This window comes from Pipistrellus kuhlii, unplaced genomic scaffold (assembly GCF_014108245.1).
Source record: "Pipistrellus kuhlii isolate mPipKuh1 unplaced genomic scaffold, mPipKuh1.p scaffold_m20_p_2, whole genome shotgun sequence".
Taxonomy (NCBI): Eukaryota; Metazoa; Chordata; class Mammalia; order Chiroptera; family Vespertilionidae; genus Pipistrellus; species Pipistrellus kuhlii.
In genome coordinates this window covers 174,684,896-174,700,246 of record NW_023425515.1, presented here as the reverse complement: position 1 = coordinate 174,700,246, position 15,351 = coordinate 174,684,896, and positions in this window count along the sequence as shown.

Sequence of the window (15,351 nt, the reverse complement as noted above, 5' to 3'; positions counted from 1 at the left end):
TGGCTCAGTGGATAGAGTGTTGGCCTGCAGACTGAAGGGTCCCGGGTTCAATTATGGCCAAGGGCACATGCAGGTTGCAGGCTTGGCCCTAGTGGGGAGCATGCAGGAAGAAGTGGGGAGCATGCAGCCAATTAATGATTCTCTCTCATCATTGATGTTTCTATCTCTCCCTCTTCCTTTCTCTCTGAAATCAATAAAATAATTTTTAAAAAGAAAAAGATTAGGGAAGGGGGGGAGGAAAGAGATCAACCAAAGGACTCATATGCATGCATATAAGCACAGCCAATAGACACAGACACTGGGGGTGAGGGGTGGGGGGCAGGGATGAGGGCATGCAACAGGGAGTAGGGGAGGCTGGGGGAAGGCCAATGGGGGGAAAAAAGGAGATTATATGTACTACTATATGTAATACTTTAAACAATAAAAAATAAAAAAATAAAAGGATTACATTTAAAAATCTTTAAGAAATTGAAAAGACTTAAAAACTAAAAACTAAAAAAATATATGCTCTACTATGACTGTTCCTTACTGTCCACCAAGATTTTTTATATATATTTAGGTGCTCCTAAGTTGGGTGCATATATGTTTTATTATGTAGTGACCTTCTTTGTCTCTTTTATGACCTTTGTTTTGAGGTCTGTTTTGTCAGATATAAATATTGCTACCGCACCTTTTTTTCATTTCCATTTCCATGGAATATTTTTTTTCCATCCTTTCACTTTCGGTCTGTGTGTATCTTTTGTCCTGAAGCAGGTCTCTTGTAGAGAGCAGATACATAAGACATGCTTTCTTATCCATTCAGCTACCCTATATCTTTTGATTTGAGCATTTAATCCATTTATATTTTAACTTCTACCTTTATTAATGCAACCTAGGATTACGTTAACTTTTCTATTTTCTTCTCTTTTGCATATATATAGAAGTTTTTATTCAGCTTATAAAGGTAATGCATAATCATAGTAGACAATGAGATCCTACCCGCCAGGGGTAACAACAGTTAATATCCAGAACGAATTCCTTCCATCCTCCTCCATACATATTTTTAAATAAAATCTGAGTAAAGGTGTACCTATAATTCCATATTCTGCTTTTTTCATTTTACATTAAATTATAAACTTTTCTCTCCTATCATAAATCTTTGGAAACACCACTTAATGGCTGTATCATTAACCATAATCCTGATATTGAATTTTTAGATTGTTTGCAACTAATTTTCCTCTATTACAAATTATACTAGGGTGCAGATGCCTGTACATAAATGTTTTCCAAATTGCCTTTCCTTAAAAGACAAACATTCCAAGAAGTAAAATTACTGGGTCAAAAGGTATGAAATTTTAAATTTAAAAAAGTTAGGGGCTTTTTTCTGATTGTGAAAGAAACTCATTGTTGGGTGATTCAGAAATACAGAAAAGCACAAGTCAATTACAAGAAGTGAAGGCACCAATGCCTCTGAGAGTGGGAGAGAGGGTGGAGGTGAGAACAGAAGAGCTGAGAGTAACCCATGGATCCCCTGCTCCATTCTGGCCGCGAGGTGACTACCTTCCCTGCCCTGTGGAGGGATTGAAGCTTCTTCCCTGGGAAATGCCATGGACAGTAAAGAAATGAACTGAAAGTTCACATACTGAATGGTGAGACCCTCAGCCTTCTCTCCCCAAGTGGCCCAGGAATGTTGGTTGATGGTTAAGGCTATAGAAAAAAATTTAAAAAAAAAAAAAAAAAAAAAAAAAAAAGGATCTAGCCCTAACTGGTTTGGCTCAGTGGATAAAGCGTCGGCCTGCGGACTGAAGGATCCCAAGTTGGATTCTGGTCAAGGGCATATACCTTGATTGCGGGTACATACCCAGTAGGGAGTGTGCAAGAGGCAGCTGACATGTTTCTCTCTGATTGATGTTTTTAACTCTCTATCCTTCTCCCTTCTTCTCTGTAAAAAAAAAAATAAATAAATAAAAAAATAAATAAATAAATAAAAATATATATATATATATATATATATATATATATATATATATATATATATATATATATATATATATATATTTTTTTTTAAGAAGAGGATCTAGCCAAAACCAGTTTGGCTCAGTGGATAGAGCATCAGCCTGCAGACTGAAGGGTCCCAGGTTCGATTCCCGTCAAGGGCATGTACCTTGGTTGTGGGCACATCCCCAATAGGGGGTGGGCAGAAGGCAGCTGATCGATGTTTCTCTCTCATTGATGATTCTAACTCTCTCTCTCTCTCTTCATCTCTGTAAAAAATCAATAAAATATACTTTAAAAAAAAAGAGGATCTAATCAAGACAGTAGTTTGTGGAAGGCTGCCTTGAGGATGTAAGCTTCAACACCTGAAAGGTGAAGAGGAAGGATCCAGGGCAGAGTTGGAAAGAGCATCTCAGCAGAGTGACAGCATCCTCCCAAGCTCTGAAAAAGAAGGAAGGGGCTCACTATATTCATTGCTCAGGATTATTTTTTATATGAATTACAAGAGGTTTTCCAGAAAAAAGTTACTTGTGCATTCAATAGCACTGTACCAAAGTGCCCATGTCAAGGCATCCATACAGCATTATTAAAATGTTTAAATTCCTTTGTTTACTCATTATTAAGCAGGTAAAAATATGGGATCATCTTTCAGTGCATAAGCATTGATTTTTAGTGAGGCTAGCATTTTAACATATACTTCCTCAGTACTTGTGTTTTTTCTGTATGTTTTTTGACCATTTTTCTCTCATAATCATATCAATAAGTGCAAAGAAAGCATTTGACAAAGTCCAACCTCCCATTCATGATAAGAAAAAAACTCTCCATAAACTCAGAATAGAGGGTAACTTTCTCAACCTGATAAAGAATACCTACAAAAAGGAAAAACAATAGCTAACACCAGACTTAATGGTGAGAAAGTAGATTTCCCACTAAGATTAGGAACAAGGCAAGGATGTCCCCTCTTACTACTTCCTTTGCTATATTCAAAGGAGTTGAAAATTAAGGCCTCACAAAAATGTGCACTCAAATGTTTACAGCAGCTTTATTCGTCATTTCCAAAACTTGGAGACAACTGAGATATCCTTCAGTAAAGGAATGGGTAAATAAACTATGGTACATTCGGACAATGAAGTATTATTCAGCACTAAAAAGAATAAAGCTATCAATCCATGAAAAGACATGGAGGAGGGGGAAAGGAGGCATATGTAATACTTTCAACAATAAAGAATTTTTTTTAAAAAAAAAAGAAAGACATGCAATCTTAAATGCATATTGGTTAGTAAAAGAAGCCAACCTGAAAAGGCTACATACTGTATGATCCAACTATAGGACATTCTGGAAAAGGCAAAATTATAGAGACATTAAAAAAAAAAAAAATACAACCCTACTGGTTTGGTTCGGTGGATAGAGCGTTGGTCTGCGAACTGAAGGGTCCCAGGTTCAATTCCAGTCAAAGGCATGTGCGTTGGTTGTGGGCACATTCCCAGTAGGAGGTGTGCAGGAGGCAGTTGATCAATGTTTCTCTCTCATTGATGTTTCTAACTCTCTATCCCTCTCCCTTCCTCTCTGTAAAAAAACAATAAAATATATATTTTTTTAAAAAAAACAATGGTTGCCAGAGATAGGGAGGCAGGAGGAATGAGAAGGTATAGCACAGATGATTTTAGGACAATGAAACTATTCCCTATTATTTCCTATGACATTATAATGTTGGGCATATGCCCTTATACAGTTGTCAAAACCCATAGAATGTGCAACACCAAGAATGAACCCTAATCTAAACTACACATTTGGGTGATTATGATGTATCAATGTAGGTCCATCGACTGTAACAAATGTACCACTCTGGTGTTGTATATTATTGGTGGAGTGGGCGGTAGAGAAGGAAGCAGCGGGCATATGGGAGCTCTCTGTGCTTTCTGCTCAATTTTGCTATGAACCTAAAACTCATTAAAAAAAAAAAAAGTCTATTTTAAAAATAAAAGTAAAAAGGATGGAAAAAATATTCCATGCAAATACAAATAGTTGAGTGGCCATATGACTATCAGACAAGACACATTTTAGAACAAGGAATGTGACCAGGGATAAGAGAGACATCTCTAATCTCAGGATAAAAGAGGGATCCTAAGTGGGTGTGCATGCACCTACTCATAGAGTCTCAAAATACATGAAGCAAAAGCTGACACAACTATTAAAAACAAGACAACAGACCTAACATGGAGTCCCTTATGCTGACATACATCACCAAACCAAAACTTACAATTTCAGCTCTCTCAGAAATGGAATCTTTAACTAGTCAATCATGAATTGCCCAACCCAGTGCTCCTTAAGTAATCAACCTGATAGACCCCTACCTTTCCCTAAAGCAGAGGTGGGGAAGATTTGGCCCGCAGGCTGTGTAAGGGCCGTGAAATCATTTGGTCTGGCCCTGCCAAGGCATTAGGGGTAAGTTAATTAAATGTTTGACCAAAAACAAATAAATAAGATAAAATAAAAAAATAATTTTTAAAAAATAGCAACAAAAACAAAAAATAAATAAAATTAATAATTAATTAATTAATAAATAACCGTCTGACCGAATATTGAAGGTTAATTTTTAAGTTGATAATTTTGTATGGCCTGTCATGATGTTATAAATATACAAATGGCCCTTGGCAGAAAAAAGTTTCCCCACCTTTGCCTAATGGTTTGTAAGCTGAAATAACCAACCTGCTTTTTTTTTGCCTAGAATCACTTCTTTGTTCCCACTCCCTTCTTCCTATAAAAGTCTTTCATTTTGTACAATTCTTCCAAACTCCTTTCTGACTCCTAGATTGGATGCTGTCCCTCTCATAAATCCTAAAACAACACCAATAAGATCTTTAAAATTTACTCCGTTGAGTTGGTCCGAAGGTTGTGGGTTATTGTTAAGCTGATTAAAATTTACTCCATTGAATTCTGGGTATTTTTTTAAAACAAGGAAGAGACAGATAAATCTATAGTTACAGCTGAATATTCCAACTGTCTTCTTTCAGTAATTGATAGAACAAATAAAACCAAAAAGGTATCCTATATAATAAAAGCCTAATATGCAAATTGACTGAACAGTGAATGACAGATCACTATGACATGCACTGACCACCAGGGGGCAGATGCTCAATGCAGGAGCTGCCCCCAGCCTGCAGGCCCCAAGCCAGCCAAAGTGGGTGCCAGCAGGGCCCCCCAACCCCCGATTTCCTTGCCAGATGTCCCACAGAGGGAGGCAACTGGCGGTGGCAGGCTGGCCAAGGCAGGTGCCAGTGGGGGCCTCCCGATTGCCCTGCCAGTTGCCCCACAGATTGGTTCTGATCACTGGCCAGGCCTAGGGACCCTACCCATGCAGGAATTTCAGGCACCAGGCCTCTAGTAAGGATATAAAAGCCTTTAACAACATTATCAAGCAGCTTAACCCAATTAACATTTATATAATTCTCCTTCTCTTAAGAACAGAATACAGTATTTTTTAAAGTGCACATGGAACATCATCAAGATAGGTCATATATTGGACCATAACACCAATCTCGATAAATTTAAAAGGACCGAAACCATATAAAATATGTTTTGGACTTGAACTTGAAATTAACAATAGAGAGACACCCAGTAAAAAGAAGATAAATTCTTGGGTTGGGTAAAGATTTGTGAACTTAGGTTAGGTAAAGATTTCTTAGACAGAACACAAAAAGCACAAGCCATAGAGGGGAAAAAAGCAATAAATGTGACCTCATCAAAAAGTAGCAACTAAAATACATGCAAAGACGCTCAATAACCATTAGTAATTAAGGAAATGCAAATTACAACCATCATGAAATACCACTACAAAAAAAAAAAAAAAAACACTAGGAAGGCTAAAATGAAAAAAGACTGATCATACCAATAACATGGATAAATCTCAAAAACATGCTAATGGGGGGGAGACACAAAAGACAATATCATACATGACTTCATTTATATGAAACTCTAGAAAGGACGAAACTTCAGTGAGGGAAGACAGACTGATGGTTGCCAGTTCCCTGAACTGCAACCTAGGAATCATCTCCATGAGTACATTCCACAAAGGGTTGTTGCAAGAATTAAATGAGCACCGTACCTAGCACACGGGAAGAGTTCATTCGTTCTTAGCTATATTCACTTAATTATCGATATGTGGGTGGCAGCGCCTGCTGGAGCTCACCCCCATCGTGCTGTCCTCTTCCTCCTGGACACACTGTAGACCCCACTTCTAGTCTCCTTGTGTCTAGGTCGGGCCATGCAACCCGTTCTCACGCAGAATGAAAATGGAAGTGATGAGTTATCGCTGCACAAGGCAGCTGAGAATGGGTTGCCTCCTCCACGCGCTGTTTGCCGGAGGACAGAGAGGATCCAGAGGAGGATTCTGAGATCCTAGCGCACATGTGTCAAACACAAGGCCCGCGGGCCAAATCCGTCCCGCCAGGCCTTGCAATGTGGCCCGCACCGCGCTGTCATCACTGCACTCCGCTGCGTTTCCATCACAATGACAATTTATGACTGTTCAGTAAACCATTCGGCCCGCGATTTAGGCTGGATTTTAGATTTTGGCCCCTTCTCTGATTGAGTTCGACACCACTACCCTAGCGGATGATGGAACCACAACATGGAAGGAGTCTGGCTGGACTGTGAAATAAGCAAAAATAAATAAGCCTTTATTGCATTAAGCCATAAAGAACCATAAAGTTGTAGTTGCTGTTAATCCTCCCGTGAGGATATTTTCCCATTGATTTTTAGAGAGTGCAAGGTAGGTGAGAGACAGAGAGAAACATCATTGTGAGAGAAACATATCACACACGCCCTGACCAGGACAGGGGATGGAGCCTGCAACCAAGGTACGCGCCCTTGATCGGAATCGAACCTGGGACCCTTCAGTATGACACTCTATCAGCTGAGCCAAACTGGCTAGGATGAGTTGGATATGTTTTTATGGTTAGTATTGTTGTTACAGCATTAGTCTAACTAATCCAATATACATATACAGAGTGAGGCAAAAGTATCTTTTTAGTTGTGAGTACACAAAAACTATTCTTTTTTTAATATATTTTATTAATTTTTTACAGAGAGGAAGGGAGATAGAGAGTTAGAAACATCGATGAGAGTCATCGATCAGCTGCCTCTTGCACACCCCCTACTGGGGATATACCCACAACCAAGGTACATGCCCTTGACTGGAATCGAACCCGGGACCTTTCAGTCCCCAAGCCAACGCTCTATCCATTGAGGCAAAACAGTTTAGGCTATTCTTTTATTATTATTATTTATTATTTATTGTATCTTTTTCATACAAATAACTATAAACTTACCTTTGCCCCACCCTGGGTACATATATACACCCATAGATATGTAGAGCCATATACAATATTGTCTATCCTTATCCTTCCTGCTCTGAGAACTCTGAAATACTGAGTACTTCTTTCTGAAATAAGGTTCAGAGAGGTTAAGCAACCTGCTGAAAACCACACAGCCACCAGATAGCAGAGCTAGAAATGAAACTTATCCATACATTTGATCTTCCATTTATTTAGCCAACAACTTATTTCTGCCGCCTGCCCTGTGGCAGGCCCTGCGCTGGGCCTGAAGACTCCAAGGTGCAGGGAGACAAAGTCTTCTGGGTGCTGGTGGGGAAACAGACCTGGGACTCACTAGCTACAGCCCCAGGCAGAGTGGAGCCTGTGCGATGCCAGTCCCCTCCCCTGGCTCTGCTACCTCCCAGAGCCACAGATCCCCAGCAACAGCCCCGAAGCGTTTCCTGAGGCCTCTGTTTTCCTTGGCCCCTCGGTGGGAGACAGTGGCCGACAAGGTGGAAAACAAGACGGGGGTCGGGGAGGGGAAGAGAGGAGGGAGCAGACCTCCCAGCAACCTGTCCCTGTCCCTGGTGGGAGTGGGAGAACAAACGGGGCTGCCCTTCCACCCTCCCACCTCCAGCCCGTCCAGGCCATTGTTCCCTTGTTGTGACAGGGGGTTCGGCTCGCTGCGCGCAGACCAGGGGCTTCCTCCCCGGCTGGCTGTGCTTGGACAGCTGGAGGAAACAGGCGGCCGGGCAGCCAGCGCGCCATCCAACAACAACAGGCTGCCCGCCCGCTGGCCGCCCTGCTGGGGGGCCGGCCCGGAGCCAGAGAGGCCACCCGCTCCACCCCGCCACTGGCAAAACATGTTTTCTTGTTTTCCGAGCGGGAGGAGGGGGCCCGTACCCATCCTGAGCAAACATGGGAGCTGATAAGCAGGGAGAGCACGGCTGCCAGGCTGCCAGCTGGGTCTGCCCAGGCAGGGCCCGGCCAAGCCCACCCTGAAGGTCACTCAGGCCAGAATGCCAGGCTCAGGGTTGGAGTGGGGACAGTGAGCAAGGTCCTGGCTACGCGGGCGATAAAGCACCCAACCCCAAGTCTCCCTTCACTGAAAACGAAGGCCCCGCTGGCTGCCAGGCCCCAAGGACCATCGCTGACCTCAATGCACAGTGGGCTGACCTTTGAGAGCTGGGCTGGGGCCTGCTTCTCAGTCATCTCTATGCCAGGCCCCTTCCAGGCATCACCGGGGAGGATGAAAGGTAAAGACTGCTGCCTCTCGCCTCTGACTGAGGAGGAGCCTGAGGCTCAGGGAGGCAAAGTGACTTGTCCAAGGCCACACAGCGAGCTGTTCACACCTCCCAGGCTGCGGAGTCCGCGTTCTTTGCTTCACGCTCTAGCTCTTCATGTTTGTAGGCTACTGCATTCATTTCCAATGACTGCTGCCATCGCTACCCCTCATTTTTTTAAATCAGGAAACTCAAAACAAACCCATTAAGTTAATATCTTAGTTTAGAAACACCTCCTCCTCCAAAAGTAGAATAAAAATTGAGTCCAAAGTAATTTTTATTCGGGAGCGGATCCTAGGAGCTCCCATGGGGAAGAGAAATAAGAAAGGGAGGAATCTGACACAGGGTGCATCCGTGGGCCGGACCGCTGGGAACTCTGGGACACAGCAGAGAACAGAATTGTCCCCTGAGAGGCAAGGAAGCTGAAATATTTATCCACCACTCCCGCCCCCATTCTTAGAGAAGTACTGCTCCTGGCACCTTAATGTTTTAAGCTTCCGGACCACGCTGTGAGGGGGCTGAGCGTGCTCCCGAAGCCAGAGCTGGGGCCTGCTCCTCAGGCAGAAAGATGCGAGTTGACATGACAGAAGGCGCAGGAATAGTAAGTGTCAAGGGGACCTGACAGCCCCTGCTGCAACTAGTACAACAGAGAGCATCGCCCTGAGTTAATAAATTAATAATATGTTCTTAAGATCAGGTGAAGAGGCTTTTCTAGCAGTCCGGAGGAGAAAGCACAACCTGCACAGCCTCCCCCAAGCCTTCCGTGGATCACTGCAGAAATGTCCAAAACCTAGGTTTGCACAGAACTCAGACTGAACACAAATCCAAGCACCACGCATTGCGCATCGCTTTAATGGCCCTGAATCTTCACCCCTCCCTGAACCCATGGCCTTCGTCATTTGACTTGTAGCTTTTCTCACTGCAGAGATGGGCCTACTTTCCTATCCCTTGAATCTGGGCTGACTTGTGGCCCGCTTTGACCAAAAGATTGCAGCAGAAGTGACCGTGGGCCCATTCTGAGCCTAGGCTCTGAGGCCTTGCGTGGTTGCATCTGCTCTCCTTCAAGAGAACATGCCTAGGGAAGGATGAGGGCATGTGGAACAGGGCAAAGCCACCAGTCACTTCACAGAGGCAGTCCAGATCAGCCAACAGTCAACTAATCCCTCACATGTGAATGAGCCCATCCAAGACCAGCAAAACTGCCTGGCCAGCCAGCCCCCCAGTTTACTCCCAACCTGTGACCCATAAATTTTCACTGTCATACAACCCTGAGATTGTATGGTTATTATGCATACAATGGCTGACCAGCTTCTGTTCACACGCCTCCATCAGCAGGAATCTGATTACCTTCAATGGCAGCCTATTCCCAACATCTGTTCATATTTGAGGTTTACATCTCTTCATATAAACAAACTTCTAGATCCACACAAAAGTGGCCCCATCTCTCTCCTGGGTCCATCTGTAAATTCATATGGATGTCATCCAACCTCTTCCAAGTCAGCATGTCCAACATGAAAAGCTGCTTTTTCCTCTCTCTCTCCGCTTTGCACAGGCAATCTCTGAAATCTTGCTCTACAGTGAAATTGTTGCCACATCATGACAATTCCATTTCCTCAGAGGCACACATCGGTCTCCAGTGCTGGCCTTACAGCTCTGGCCTAGAGCCCTGCAACGTTGCCTTCCTGCCAGCAGAGAATCTTGCCCACCGCTCCTTCCTCCACACCAGCTGCAGCAGCCACGCAGCTGCCTTTCATTCAAAGAATGTCACCTACTCTGTCCTGCGAACGGTGATGACGAAATAAAAGGCACAAGCTTTATTCTCAAGGAGCTCATCTAGTGACAGGGCTCACCTCTCTGGCACAGGGGTGTGATCATGATAATATTATTCTTTTTTGAACAATAAGAGAAAGTTAAGAAAGCCACAGAGGCAGAAAATTTAAGCCTAGAAGAAATGGACCCAGGAAACAAGTTGCAGAGGCAAAAGAAGGGCCCTTGGAGCTTGGGAGAGAGAAAGGTAAAGGTATGTGCCTAGGGAGGAGAGTGGAGAAGGGGAAAGGCATGCTCCCAGGAGGGAGAGTGCTGATAATATTATCCTTTATTGGATGCTTATTATATACCAAGTACTTTATATCATACTAGAGGCCCGGTGCATGAATTCATGCACAATTGCAGTTCAGCCAGGCCCGGCTTGTGGGTGGTGAGGAAGTGGGTGGAAAAGGGGGCCCTGTCCCCTGGTTGAACTCCCAGGGCCGAGGGGATAATTTGCATATTAGCCTTTTATTATATAGGATAATAGCTCAAATCCTTCCAACAACTCTACTGTACCCCATTTTTATAGATGAGGAAATTGAGTCCTAGAAAGTTCAAGTGACTTGCTCAAGCCCTAGTTCATAGGTGGCAACATCTGGCTGTTGGTCCCCAAATGCAGGCTCTTCCTATGGCACCAAACTACCTTCCAGGCTATTATCATGTTTCTCCCCGTCTCAAAATTTCAGCAGTTCCCACGTCTAAAAGAATAAAAGCCAATCTCTTTAGCACCAACTTTGGAGCCTCACCTGTTGCTATGCCCACATCAGGCCATCATGGTCCAGTTTGCCCACCTCTCGGCTTGTTCTGTTTTCTTGCCTGGGTCATTCTCCCTCATATCCCTTCCACTCCTCAAGACCCAGCTTGATGCACCTTCTCCAGGAAGCCTTCTCCTCAGCTAGCAGGACCTCCCTATGTTTCCTTGGCCCTGTCTCCCACAGCAGACCTAGGGGTCCGTGTAGACAAGGACTGTGCCTGACCATCTATGGGCTCTCTGGATGCAGTCCACTGATGGTTTGCACTCAGTAGCTGTGGAACCATACAAAAAGAGTTGGATCAGTTTGCTGAAAATAGAAAGTGGGCTCAATCACATCACAGAAATTGGCTGTGTAGATTCATTCAACCAATATTTATTGAGTACCTACCATGTGCTCAGTCAGGATTCTTGGTTGTAAATAGTGATAACAATCCTGGCAAACATGCATGAAAAAATTATTGAAGGAGATATAGACTTAACAACAACATTCAGAAAACCACTAGGAATCCAGGGAGCTCATCAGGAGGAGCTTGCATTCCAGAAGCAGAGGGGAAGAGGAACCTTAGAGATCATCTACTGCGACATTTCCCAAGGTGTTCTCAACAGAACACTATGAGGACAGGTGTAAGAGAAAGATTAAGTGAGCGACACTGGCTAATTTAGATTTCTTTATTTCAGGACTTCTCGGAGCCTTTGCTATGCCAACGTGCCCTGTGAAAGTCCAGGAGTGGGGGAGGTCATCAACTTTGCCCTTATTTACCCACCCAACTCTTTTCTTGGGGAGTATTCTGTTGGATACCACAGCAGACCACACTCAGGGAAACCCCAATCTAAGTCAACCCTCAGTGTCAATCAGGGAAACTGAGGGACTTTCCTGGCCCCACTGGGGCCCTGGCCTCCTGACTGTCAGCCAGGATTTAGGGAAAGGACTCGTTCCAAGGAAGAGGAGGCAAACATAAAGGCAGGAACCTGGGCCGAGGGACTCACCGAGGCCCTCCTCTGTCTGGTGCTACCAATATGAGCTCACCCTCCAGGTGCAGCCGAACAATGCACACCCCCTAGGCCTCAGGATCCACTTCCACCCTCCGGAAACCTCTTCTGGGGAAGAGGGGGAGAACAGTCAAGGGAAGCATTAGGCAACTAAGGCCCAGCCCCCAGGTTCCTCAGCACCAGAGGAGAGGGGGCAGGACCCCGAGCAATTAGGACCTCAGGGCCTGGCTGGGGAGCAGGCATGCTGGAGCCCAGCCCCAGCTCTGCCACAAGGCTGTGAGCCCTGGGAAAGGTGAGTTAATTCTCTGAGCCTTGCATTCAGTAGCTGAAAAAAGAAAGATCAGTTGAAACATTATAAATGATTCAGTAAAACATGAAGCATTCTTCCGATATGAAGAGTTGCTGTTATATTGGAGACCAGTTATGAAACACTGGAGGGAACTTCCCACTAAAGGAGGTGAGGAGGGACCTTAGAGATCATCTATTGCAAATTTCCCAAGTCGGTTGTATCTGGCAGACATAAAAGAGCATTAACACTGAAGTATGCATTCCACATATATTCTCCCAGTGCCACTATAGCGTGTTACACACACACACACACACACACACACACACACACACACACAAACAAGCCTCATGCTAGCTTGCAACTCATCTCCATGCCCTTGGCATGATGGCCCAGGCTGCCTAGAATACACTTTCCCATCTTCACATGGTGAATTTCTATTCATACTTCCAACCTCAGATGAGGTGTCACCTCCTCAGGCCTCTCCCTCCCTCCTGGACAAGTTGGATGCCTCCTCTGTACTGTGCGCAGATCCTCAGATTCTCAGCACTGATCTTCTGGCCCTAGATGAATCTTACCTGTGGCCCCAAGAGATTATGTATGACTTGAGAGCTATGGGACTATCCAGATTGAATGAATGAATGTGTAACCCAGTTTCCAGTGCTTTCTGTCCTTGGAAGTCCGGGGAGTGGGGGTGGTGTTCTTCATACCAACCTTTGAAACAAGAGCCCACATGCTTTCACATCTGCCCCAAAGAAAACACATTCCACAAAGCATTGGCATGTTGGAGATTTTGTAAAGAAAGACAGAAAGCCGGGACTGGTTTGGTTCAATGGACTGAAGGGTCCCGGGTTCGATTCCGGTCAAGGGCATGTACCTTGGTTGCGGGCAGATCGATGACTCTCTCTCGTCGATGTTTCTAACTCTCTATCTCTCCCTTCCTCTCTGTACAAAATCAATAAAATATATTTTAAGAAAGAAAGAAAGAAAGAAAGAAAGAAAGAAAGAAAGAAAGAAAGAAAGAAAGAAAGAAAGAAAGAAAGAAAGAAGTCATGCACACCCCACAGCAAGTGCCCCCAACTATTCCTCAGACACGCTTATTCCCAGTCTCCTCCTCACTACCAGCTGTCCTCAGTGGTAGGCAGAATGCTGACAATCCCTGCAAGATGTCCCCATCCGAATCCCCAGAGCCTGTGACTATGTCCGGTTACGTGGCAAAGGGGAATTAAAGCTGCAGAGGGAATGAAGATTGCTTGTCATCTAACAGTCAGGTGGGGAAGTTAGCCTAGGCCATCGAGGGGGTCATTATATAGCAGAAGAGGAAGGCAGAATGGTGGTCAGAGTGATGTGACGTGAGGACCTGAGCTGGCTCTACAGATGCAGAGAGGAGAAAGGGGGCCACATGCCAAGGACCAGAGGCGGCCTTCAGAAGCCAGAAAAGGCCAGGAATTGGATTCTCCCTTGGAGCTGCCAGAAAGGAACGTAACCTGGCAACACCTTGATGTTGGACCAATGAGACCCATTTTAGACTTCCGATTAAGTCCTGGATTGTGAGAACACATTTGTGTTGTGTGAAGTCGCTAAATGTGTGGGGATTTGTTAGACAAGCAATAGGACAGGCTACATCCTCTCGCCCTGCCCCTTACCATGCCCAGACGCTGCTGTCTCAAGCAGTTCCACAGTGACCGCAGACTGGCTCCAAACCCATCCTCCTAAAAAGGCAATTTAGCAATTTTATACACAAAGATATATCCTCTGATAAGATGGCTCACAACCTAGCAACTGGTCAAAATATTCCTTCCAAACAGCCCTTTATGCTCTGTCATCTCCCAGAGGACCCTGGGACTCCAGTGATGAGCTGTCCAGGCTCCTAACCTCCCTCTTTCCATTGAGGGTCAGAGCTTTTATTCTTGGGTCCTCTGATACCAGTTTTTGTAACAGGGCTTCCTCTCTCTCTCGCTCGCGCTCGCTCTCTCTCTCTCTCTCTCTCTCTCTCTCTCTCTCTCTCTCTCTCCATTACAGAGGGATAACCCCAGACTGGAAGGCCAGCTGGATTGATGATGCATCTCCTGCTAAGTACTTGTCCTGCTGGACTTCTGAAAAGGACAATCTGGAATTGCATTGGCCACCCTGGGGATCTTTTGAGACTGAAATTAGTATACTTACATGCACAGTTAGATACTCTTAGAAATGTCTATGGGAGGCTTTTTTTCAATTGGTATTAGAGGCCTCTAAAAAATTAAATGATCCGAAGATAGTCTTTTTTTCCCAAGGATAGTCTTAATGTCCCTCTTGTCCTTTTGTCCAGCGATGACAACTTCCTGGGGAACTGATCTTTAGCATGGGCTGTTCAGCCTCTAAAAATTTCCAAAAAGCTTCTTCCTCAGAAACTATAGCTAGTTATGTATACAAACATCTGGTCCCTCCTCTTTTATTTATAATAAAATTAGAGGCCCGGCACATGAATTTCTTGTGCAGGTATGGTCCTTAGGCCTGGCCTGCAATCAGGGCCATCTTCCCCAGCTGCCTGCAGCCACCCTCCCCCTCTCCTCCTCACCCACGCCCCCTTTCTGCTGCCACTCACCTCTGGTTCCCTGTCCGGTGATTGGTGCCTGATGGGGGAGGGGGGGGAACGACACTGAGAAGTGTCAGTGCACCTCATAGTGACTAGTCCAGCAGTTGTCCGGTCGTGCTGCCATTAGGGTCAATTTGCATATTACCCTTTTATTATATAGGATAGAGGCCTGGTGCATGGGTGGAGGCCAGCTGACTGTCCTGAAGGTGGCCCTGGATCTGGATTGGAGTGGGGGAGTCCCTGCTGGGGGGTGGGGCAAGTGGGGGGAAGGGCCGAGGGGTTTGCAGACCAGCCACGTTCCTGATCAGGGTGGAGATCCCCAATAGGGGGCAGGGCTGGCCTGAGTGAGGGGCCTCGGGAAGTTT